Source organism: Meleagris gallopavo, chromosome 15 (genome assembly GCF_000146605.3).
Source record: "Meleagris gallopavo isolate NT-WF06-2002-E0010 breed Aviagen turkey brand Nicholas breeding stock chromosome 15, Turkey_5.1, whole genome shotgun sequence".
NCBI lineage: Eukaryota > Metazoa > Chordata > Aves > Galliformes > Phasianidae > Meleagris > Meleagris gallopavo.
Window position 1 is genome coordinate 16,284,837 of NC_015025.2, and position 8,986 is coordinate 16,293,822.

Genomic DNA, 8,986 nt, shown 5'->3' on the forward strand with positions numbered 1-8,986 from the left:
CCGGCATAGGGCGGTATTTTTAGCATCCCTCCTCCTCCTCTCCCCATCCTGGCCAGCCCTCCGGCTCCTTCTTACGTCGGGCGAGGCTGCTCGGCGGTGTGCGCAGGTCCTTTCCCCCCTCTGAGCACCAGGGAAAGAGGAAAAGGGAGAAACTTTATTCCGCAGCGATCGGTATTTTCGCCTTCGGTCTGTGAAATTGCCGCTGAATGGCGACCCGCGTGGTAGTGGTCCCGAAAGCCCCGACCAGCAGAAATACCGAAAGCTCCATCAGAATTGCTTGGAGACAGATCGGCATTGCTTCGAAATACGTCAAAACCTTAAAAACACAGCAAGTGGCTACATACAAAAGGAGATGGAACGCTTATGCTGGCAAACGGATGGGAGGAGCCAACAGATTTATATTCTTAGCAATTCCATCTCTCCTCGAACAAAGCTGGTTGTAGAAAATTAATCTGAGCTCCACGGTACGAGAAGGGCTTTGCAGAACAAAGCTTTACAACAGCTGCGCCAGCAGTGAGCTCAGATGTCACAGCCTCGGTAAGCACAGCCAGTGGGAAAATGGGTCAGGAGTGGCAAGGAGTGGAACATGCACCATCGTGTCCTTTTTCTTGATCAGCAAGCATGACAGATCTGCAGGACAAGCAGAACCGCAGCAGGCAGCTGCTTAACTCCTTGTGAGTGTGGAGCAAGATGCACCCAAACATCCCCTGCACGTGAGGAATTAGCCCTCATTTATCAATGATTAGAGGTGTCCTGTCCAGAGCGTGATTTCCTTTGAAGATAAAAGCTTTTGACTTCCTTAAAAGTGAGAACAGAGCTGATGTAAGTGAAGAATTTCCATTTGATGGGCAAAGGCACTTTAAATGTGGTTTCCTTCTGATTCACTTAAAAAAGACTTAAAATTTCCTGCATACAGAAGATCAACTTCTGACTAAAACTGATATCACCTGTTAGTGTCACTACTGCCCACTGCTGAAAGCTGTAAGGAAATTTCTACACCCAACTGCTCAGGTAAATTGGGTTTCCAAAATCCTTCATCTCAAAGCAAGAAATACAAACTACAACAAACAAACAACAGAAAACTCAAGTGTGCTCCAATGGAGACTAAAGACAATCATATCTGTATCTTCAGACTTCAGTTCTCTTGATAAAAGCCTTCACAGACTACAGCAATTGTGACTTCAGCTACACTTTGTACCAGAAAAATCAAATAAAAGTAAATTAGATTGCCTAGCAGCAGAGAAATGATTTTGCCAAGTCCTATTTTATGGCTGTTTTACTTAAAAGCTTTTGTCCAGTCTGTTCCTGAAACACTCATTTCTGATAAGGAAGAACATTTCCTTCCCCACTTTGTAGCTTCTTCCATGCTTTTGAAGGCTTGGAATCTTGTTTTCTGCAAGCAATCTGCAATCTGCATCCCACAGCCACTAGGACTTCCCCCAAAGCACCAAAGGTATTTGCTGAGCCCTGCCTCTGGGCTCCTGCAAAGCTAGATATGACAGTACTGAAGCTGAAAGATAGGAGAAATTAAGCTGTCCTAATCATATAGCATCTCTTGGTCTTTCGGGAGATGGACTTAGAAATTAATACCTCTTTAGGGAAGCTAAGGGAGCAGTAGGAACTGATTAAAGTTCAGCAACTTCCAGAATTCCACTAAAGTTTACAGCAAAGATTTGTACTGAGTCCTGAAAAGGACTTGGTGAGGAGGAGGAAAGGCCACTGACACAATGAAAACCACCTGGGCCTCCTGGTTTTGGCTCTGGGGATCTGCGAGGTGCCCGCCCATGCTCTGCAAGGAAGAGCTTCCCTGACCTCATCAGCTCCAGCAGCATCTCCTCCAACCTCGGTGTCAACTAAAAAAAGACTACTGACTTCCTGTGTTTCACCGCAAATTTCCTGCCTTTCTGTGAAGTTCTCACGAGCTCTTTTCTAATTCTTGGCTTCTGTTTCAATCCTTTGGTAGCTTTTCATTACAAACCAAGGCAAATGTTGCCCAAATGACCATCACAAGGTCCAGCTGAGGAGGCTATTTTCTGAAGCTGCTCACACCCCTTATTTAAGTGCTGTCTCTCACTGTCTCACCTAGGATGAGAGCAATGGAGACTATTTCAAGATGTGTGAGACACCTGTCATGATGTTGACATTTTCCACAGTAAGAAACCACCTAGAATCCTACTCAGAATTCATGAGTCAAATGAATGTTCCAAATTGCTACAATTTCACAGTCGGCTCGGCACAGTCGGTTACAGAAGTCATACCTTTGGCCATCAGGAGATACCACATTGACAGCCAGCAACAGTATTCCTAATATCCAGACCAAAAATATAAACAAGAAAGGCCATCCAAGGAATCTGAGCTTACATTCCTCTCTTAGCTATGTTAAGTTTTCCAGTTTATCTCTAACTCTGTTACTACCAGAAGATCCTGCTGCTCTGCTTCCTCACACTCTGGTCTGGCCATAGGGAACACATGCTGTACCACATCTCTGAATAATACTAAAAAAATTTAAAGTTACTCCTACTCATTCTCACCATTACAAGATTTGTCCAAAAGAAGAAATATCCATTTCTTTTTTTTCCAGTTCTCTTCTGTGTTCATTCAATATTCTGCTGTAATCTTGTTGTTCGAAGTAACACTAAATACAAAAAACACTCTTTGAAAGTGCTCCATTTTATTAATTCTTTTAAGAAGGGTGTACTATATTTCAAGCTGCAACTTGCCCAATTTTTATTTCAGGTTTTTCAATCTCTTTTCATCCCCAACCAGCTGGTAAACTGTTACTATGGCAGCACTCAATGCAGTGACTCAGCACTCCCCCACATTTCAGTATCAGCTGTCTGCCTTCCTGGTTTCTTATGATGGTAATCATGCCCTATTCTCTGTTTCATTACAGAATTATGAGATCATTCTCCCCTTGTCTAATTCAGCATTTGTTGAGGAAATCAGTGCAAGAATCTGCAAAGTAAATATCATAACTATTCAGGATACTATTTTAGCTTTCATTTTATGTTGACCAGAAAGATGCTTGAACTTCTTCCATCAACTCTCAGTGTTTCCTTGGAGCTACATTACCCACTGCCAACTGAGCTAGTCTGACTTCAAACCACAATATACCCAACTCCGAAACATTCCAGCTACACTGAGTAAGCAGAAACCCCCCCTCCTTTCGTTGCAGTTCACATGTCCTTGCTTCCTGTGCCTGGGCAGGAACTGTCTTCCTCCTCCTTCGTTTACCTAGATCTGAAGTTGCATTGATGCCTTGAGTTTTCACCTTGTCTGGTCCTTTGTCTGGTTTTCACTGGTAAACTGATCATCCAGTTCTCATTATTACAAGCAGAACTATTGCTTAGAGGAATAGAGAAGATACACACACACACACGCACACGCACACACACACACTAATCTTTACCTTTGAGCTAACTGGGGAGATGATGAATCCACAGTGGTCATCCAATTTGGCACATCCAAAAATGTAAGAACGTTTTGATGAATCATCATTTTGAAAACAATTTTGATAACTGTGGAACCAAGAAAGCCTGTGGCTTTCTGTCTTGTGGTTGCCTTATGCCAGAGCTAGAAAGGCATGAGTTATCTCATTGAGGCTTTTCTTGAAGCAGAAGCATTTCCTTTACCTCCTTTTGACATGTAACGACATAGGTGAGTTTAAATTGGCTGGCTCAGGACGTCACAAAACAAACTCTTCCTTCCAAGGTGCAGCTTGCTATCACAAGTATAACAAAAGCTATCATCACTGTCATTAAGTGTGCTAGAAAATTATGTTTACCTTTTTCACAAATATTTGTTCCAATTTTTTTTTTTTTTTTTTTTGTAAGACTGCCAGCCAGCCACAATTCTATAAAGCGTAAATTAGGAAATGGGCTCAGATCATAGAATTGCTAAGGTTGGAAAAGCTGGACTCATCTGGCCCTACGCCGACCCATCCCCTCCGTGCCCATTAACCACGTCCCCCAGCGCCACGTCTGCCCTCGTGCTCTCAGCCGACGCCAGTAGGGAGCCGGCGCCTCCAGCACCACGGACAGCGGCCGCCCCACACCGGCACAGCCCGTAATTGCCGCAGCTGTTAATTAGAGAACCCACTCTGCCCCCATCACCTCACATAGATTTGCGATAGGCTCCCAGTTGTATTCAGTGTTACATGCCAGAAGGAGGACACACCACCTTAGGAGTGCTTGTTCCATCCATGTCTTCTGCTTCTGCTCCAGATTCCTCAGCCATTTCTTTTTCTACCTGTTGAAGAGAATACACTTAAGTCTGCTGTATTTAATAATGGTTGTCCATACAGAGGAATGTGGACTTGTGACTGAAAGTTGGAGAGAAGTGAGTGCTTATAGTGAGGAGATAATACATTTACGGGAGGCACAGCATATGGACCAGCACTATTTGGCAGCCCAAATCAGTAAGAAGCAATGGGACTGACCTTACAGTAAATCTGAATAAATGTGTTCTGCATCCAATAGCCAAGAGAACAGTACCTAGTGCTTCTAAAAGCTATATAATCATGCTGTATGGTGCCAACTTACCTTCCATGCATGAATTTGAATTAAGGATATCTTGGCCAGATGAAGAGAGAAGTCAAATGTAAGCCTTCCCTCAAGTCAACAGAAGCAATTACCTCCTCTACATGAAACGCAGTCACCTAAAGCATCCTGATGTTTTGTATTATTGATTTTGATTGCAATTTTTTCTTTATTTGTTGACAGCTCTTCTTTAAACTAGACTTGTAACATTCTACATCAATATTATTGGCAAGTACATAGTTACTGTAGGAATACAGCAAGAATCATCTGCTACCTGAAAGATGGGGAGCCAGGAGCCAAGCACAATGCAGCTGACAAGGCAGGCACCTTACTGTCGGAGTGCAGCCTCACAGCAACCAAGCACAGCAAGCAGGACAGGCCTAGGGATGGCAGCCAAACACTCAGTCCATCAGCAACTGTCTGGTGATGAAAGAAATCTGAGGTTGAGTCAGGATCAATCCACTGGTTGGGATTCAAAATCAGCAGGGTTCATAGCCAGAGGGAGGCACGGTTGCAGCTGAGCTGATGATCAACATTTCTGCAGTACTAGCAGGAGCTGAATGATCTCCAGGGCTGAGCTTAAATAGGCTCCTGATCTGTGGGCAGAGTGTGAGCAGAGGCCCAGCTGAAGCTGGTCAGAGCCAACAAAGCCTGTTATTGTCCATGGGGCTCCAGCTGGTACAAACTTTCATCAGCAAAGGCTGCCTTTCAATATTTGACTCTATTTGGTAAAGTGAGGGCATCATGTAATTGATGATTAATTGGCTTTTATCAGTCAAACTTTCACAATAAGGACATTTTGTTAGGCAAATACACATACAAATTGTAATTCTTGGACTCTGAAGCAATTTACCAAACGTGAATTTTTAATAACTCTCGTTAATTTCATTGTATTTAACCTATGTATGACTGTTAGCTGAGGTGAATGACTATAGTGGCAAAAGTCCTCCTGGTTGCAAGAAAAAAAGCTGGATAAGAAAGCTCTATTCAATTATTTGCAGGAAAATTCAGTCAACTGCTGATGCAAACTAGTAAAAATAGAATATTTCATTTTGAGAATTCAAAACCCACAGCAGGTATTAGACTAGAAGTGACGTAATGCCCTACTTTATGGATTTGGTTTCTGTTCATGTCCATTTATCACCACCATGAACTCTCTGAACTACTTCTGGCAGGGTGATGCAAGGAGAAGAGTGGGTGCCACCTCTGCTCTGCTGCTGCCCCAATCAGAGGGCTCCAGATCCAAAATAAGAGCAAAAACATACAAGAGCTGTTTAAGAACAAATAAACCTCAGTTCAGCTCTTCCTACGTTACTGTAACAAGTGAGAGAACAAGTAGTTCTATTTTGTTTTTCTTAGAACCAATTAAGATATCAAAGTTGGACAGTATGGCTGTTGTACCTCATAACCCTATGCTCTGCTGTAGTTACATAAAGCAGATGAGATGTTTGTTGTAACAACTTCTGGTTTAGGGGACACATTTACAGCTTAGGCCCAAAAGAATCCTGTCAGTGAATGAAAGCAAGAGATGATCTCTCTTAATGCTGAGGTCAGTAAGCAATTCAGCTGAAGCAAATTATGATATACTCTCAGACTGGGAGTAAAGCATCAACTTCCTTGTATAAATACAAGCATACACTGTAATGACCTTTGTGCTTTCATAACATTTGTTCGCCTTGGGTTTGAATAATGGAGAATAGAGATATCATGATTTGGGTTGTGGCTAATGGCCACACCTCTTGGATAAAGAAATGAGAAAGCCAATCTCTTAGAATATGTGAAAATGCCACCTTACAATACATTAGTTCAAAGGATAGCTTAAATTAATCTTTTGAAACAGATTTGGGGTGAAGGAGTCACAGGAGCATGGCAGTTTCATACCATCTGTTAAACTACCCAGCTTCTCTTTCCCTTCTCCATCAGCCCATGAGCAAATCACAGGAGGGGGAACAGAGAGCCGGAGGCAGATCACTTAGCAACAGTACTGCATGTGCAGGCAATGATGCTGTGCTGTGACTATGAAGCCACAGATCATACGTACTGGTGACTCAATGATGTGTTGATCTCATTATTTAAAAAAGGACCAGGTTCCTTTGGTGGTTCTAATACAACACAGAGAAACAAAGCACTTCACTTCCCCTGCCTAGGCAAGCATGGGGAAGGCCCCACGGCTGCTTTTGGCCATCAATCAGTGAATGATGTGACCTTGTCAGCAGCAGCAGCCTGGCAGAGCATGGCAGTGAGCTTTCTGCTCTTCTTTCTTCTGTAATAATTCTTTCTGCCCCTCTGTTTCTGAGACAGATGCCATCTGCCGTCAGAGCTCAGCAGACACACAGTGCTGGGACTGAGCCAACGTCGGGGAAAGCAGAAGTCAAGGAGCTGCAGAAAAGGCTGCTGAGAGCACAGCGGAAATGCCATTTGTGTGACATGTTACTATCTCACACATTTATTAATGAGTTCATACACTTAAGTTGCACTGAAATGGAACAAGAACCCATCGCATTTTTGTTGCAGACAAACAAGCTGTTTACTGGGGCTTTTGTGTTGTTCCTCCACATGCCGTGAGCATGTGCCAGCTGCTTATTTACATTGGTTTAATGAAAAGATGGACAGGGTCATGTAAGCTTTGTAATAGCAAGGTCAAGGATTCAGGAAACTGTTCTAAACTGAAGACATGTGAGATAGGAATATTTAAGGCTGAGCCCAAATTTGGCAGGGGCTATAAGAGCATCAGTGCAGAGTCCACTTGAGCCATATAGAAAGAACAGATCTGTGTCACTGATGTAACAGAAAAAAAAAAAAAAAGGCTGACAAATAATAAATCTTTTATTACCATTTGGAATCGTATCTCACAGTGGAATTAAATACAACATATGGTCTAATGAAATAAACACAAGAGAAATGAATCCTCATCTGAAGTGACTGTAGAGTTCTGAGGAACCTCAGAGTCATGCTCTCACCTGCTCCTGTTTCTTGGGCTTCAGCTACTACCTAAATTATTCCATGGGATGTTGCGTATTCACACCCATTGCTGGTGATTTCCTTAGGAAGGGAATTAGCCACGCAGTATCAGGTTGACAGAGCCGAGTTTAAAAGTCATGGATATAGAATCAAAACGAGGAAGTTGGTTAGTGAAATGAAAAATGAATAAAATGAACAGGAAAAAGGAAAAAAACACCAACTCTTTTCATGTGCTCTCAATGAAAGGAAAACAGAAACAATGAGCAGGCAAACCCTGGGCACAGGCCTTTTCCTAGGTGGCACTGAGGGTTTCTGTTTTCAATTGCCTGCACAAATATGTGACAACACAGTGAGGTGGCCATCGATGCTGATCCACTTTTATGCCCACAAGCAGGAACATGCCTGAGAAACCTATTTCTCAGTGCCCCAGCTAGGGAATAACAGCCTGACAGCCACACAGCGGAGACTGAAATCTCTCCCCTTTCTTTGTCCTTGAGTGACATGAGTCTGGCTGACTGATTTTTAGCCCTGTGCCATTCCCATCAGCACACCTTCAGGTTGGGGTTGGCCCCTCGTGCCGCTCGGATGGTGCTTAGTGATGGATGTGGTCTGCATAGGACTGCCTCCATGGCTCTGTGGGACAAACACTCTGAGTCAGAGAGAAAAAAATTGCTGGTTGTTTGAAATGTGTGGCAGATTAATGGGCCCACTTTTGTTTAACAATTGCACAGCGACTCTTAGCAGTGAGGTTCCTCTCAGCTGATTCAGATAGGTCAGGGTTCCAAAGGATGTGATTAAACTCCTGGAAAGGGTCTTGCAGCTACTGGGAAATCACGGTGTGATGTGTGGGACACTTTGTTGCACATGGTCAGGGTTCTCCATCTACCAACTCTCAATGTTTTTGTCAGCAGGGCACTGCAGTCCACGCAGAACATCCTGCTGGAAACATCCTGCCTGCAGCCAGAGCAGCCCCGCTCCTGCTAAGAAGGTAAAATGTGTCCCCAGGTGACACATTTGGCTTTGCTATCCCACAGGGTCTTCTGTTTTCACTTTCATCCCTGGTTTTGACCAGCTACAAAACAAAGGAGTGGTGGGACCATGGAGATTTGGACCCCAGGCTAAGAGAAAGACATTGAGGCGCTGGAGTTTGTCCAAAGAATGGGCAATGCAGCTGTGATGGGTCTGGAGCACACATCCTATGGGGGGCAGCTGAGGGAACTGGGGTGGTTCTGTCTGGAGAAGAGAGGGCTCAGTGGAGACCTCACTGCTCCCTACAACTCCTGAAAGGAGGTGGTGGTGAGGGGGGGTCAGCCTCTGCTCCCAGATAACAGTGATAAGATGAGAGGGAGGGCCCCAAGCTGCACATGGGGAGGGTCTGGTTGGAAATTGGAAATACTTTATTCTTCAAAGAGCGGTCAGCACTGGCACAGCTGCCCATGGAGTGGGGATGTCACTTTGCTGGAGGTGCTCCAGAGCCGTGGGGATGT